The sequence below is a fragment of the Pteropus alecto genome, unplaced genomic scaffold (genome assembly GCF_000325575.1).
Source record: "Pteropus alecto unplaced genomic scaffold, ASM32557v1 scaffold71, whole genome shotgun sequence".
Lineage (NCBI taxonomy): Eukaryota > Metazoa > Chordata > Mammalia > Chiroptera > Pteropodidae > Pteropus > Pteropus alecto.
In genome coordinates, this window is record NW_006433024.1 from 3542735 (window position 1) to 3544818 (window position 2084).

At 33.5% G+C, this 2084-nt stretch overlaps 1 long non-coding RNA gene across 2 annotated transcripts in view; it reads right to left on the reverse strand.

Moving 5' to 3' along the window:
- Positions 1–603: 603 nt before the first annotated feature.
- The window catches only part of LOC112476602, a 73700-nt gene continuing 72219 nt past the window's right edge, over positions 604–2084 (reverse strand). For both annotated transcript variants that reach the window (XR_003045150.1, XR_003045149.1), the window contains one exon: positions 604–1040. This is a non-coding gene — a long non-coding RNA (uncharacterized LOC112476602). The remainder of the gene's footprint in view (positions 1041–2084) is intronic.

The following is a 2084-nucleotide window of genomic DNA, read 5'->3' on the forward strand; positions in this document are numbered from 1 at the left end:
AAACCTTGTAATAGGTTAGTGAGTAGACACAAGTCATCTCTATTATTTATTTCTCCTATTTAAAAATTGTTTGGGCTAATCTTATTTAATCTATTTATAAGCTTTAAGCATACTCGAGAGAACTTTCATTTAAAGTTGCCAGTGGGCTATGGGCAAGGAGGAATAGATAAATAACCTTGGAATCTGGGGAGGGTGGTTCAGGTCAGATGTCGTGATAGGAATGGGATACTGAAATGATAGCTTGTGCTATGATCAAAATTGTGTTGGGCCTATTCCACAGCAACACTATTTTAAGGTAAGGTTTTCCTATCCACATTTTATAGATAAATAACCTAAGATGCTTGTTTAAGAAAATACATATTTCTATTTTATATGGATATAAAATAATATATATACATTTACATGTATAGATTCATATGATATATACGCATCTATGCATATACATGCATACATATCTAAATATGTATATTTAGATATATAGATCTATCTATTCATATATATATATAATGGCAAAAATGATAAAAGTTAGCTTGAAGATCTTTAAGGCACTAAACAATAGAGCTGAAATTGGAACAGTTTCATGTGATAACAAACACTGTGCCTCATCTTTAAATCAGGCTTAATGCCTTAGTATATGAAAGCACGTTAATGACCCAGTAAGTATTGTTAAGGATTTGTCTTTCCTCCATCCAAAAGGATTTAAATAATGTAGCCAAGTTACTAAGACAAGCATAATTTTTTCCTTCTAGTGGAAATAAAATAATTCTCAGAAGATCTTATCTGAATATTAAGCCATCATATTTTTTAGACAGTAGAGTGACTCCTGGAAAACTTTTGACTTCATAAAGAAATTCTTCTCTTTAATATTTTGTCCTTGAGGTGACATATCTTCTGAACCACTCATAGTTCCTTCAATTGTCATTTCTGTAGCTTAGAAACCTCGGGGCTTTTTTTTTCCCCCCCTTTCTTTTCATTAATTCTGTGATGGAATTTTTATCTTTAGTTTGTTCTACTCCTTCAAAGGTTGCAGTCAAGTCAGTCTGAAAAAAAGAGATCCTCTTTCAGGTTTTATTTACCTAGATCCAAAGTTTTCAAGCATTTTGAACAGCGTTTTTAATTCTCCATATGTTTTGATGCACAATCCAGAGAGAAGTGGGGGAGAATGGGAGAAGGGCGGGGGGGGGGGTCTGAGGGAGAGAGGAAGGGGAGAAAGAGGAAGGAGAGAGGGAGCAGAGTTTTTAATTCTCCATATGTTTTGATGTACAACCCAGAGAGAAGTGGGGGAGAATGGGAGAAGGGGAGAGAGGGGGGTCTGAGGGAGAGAGGAAGGGGAGAAAGAGGAAAGAGAGAGGGAGAGGCATATGAAGAAGGAGCAGAGAAGGGAAGGGAAAGAAAATGGAAGAAAGAAAAAAGAAACTCTCTTACACTTTCCGTAAATTAAAGGAGCCACATTAATATATTCCTTTTGATGAGGGCTTCTGTGAGCAGAGTTTTCAAATAAAATAACTATACAGATTAAGGGGAGGCTCTTAATTGTCACTTACATTAAATTATAATGTATCAAGTATATACTTTTGTATAAAGTTATTTTATGTATTGCCTATATTTCAGCTGTTACCAAAAATAAAATCTTTACCAAAACAAATACATATAATTTTTTTTCTTTTAACTTAAGTTGGCAACTGAGATGTGTGACAGTAGCTGTTCAACAAAGTAGCAGATGAGGAATGAAGATCCTGGACTTTTTATGGAATTCTAGCAATGGCAAAAATACCACTAGTGTGAAATATCATTAAATTTCAAGCTAGTGCTAGTAGACTAATTTCTGAAATGTGATTATGTAGTAATTCTAAAGAAGAATTTCAGATAAACCAAGGTTTATAAAGTGTGAATTTTACATTATAAATCTTATCACCTGCATGGGAGAATTTAATATTATAATTGAGAATCTGGAATTGAGTTTGTGTTTTCATTCTGCCACTTTGAAGAATGTCTGTTCTTGAAAAAGAGTTATATTTTCTTGGCATCGGTTTCATCAAATAAGAGATAAAACCATATCCAAGTTATGGTTATTGTAAGTATAA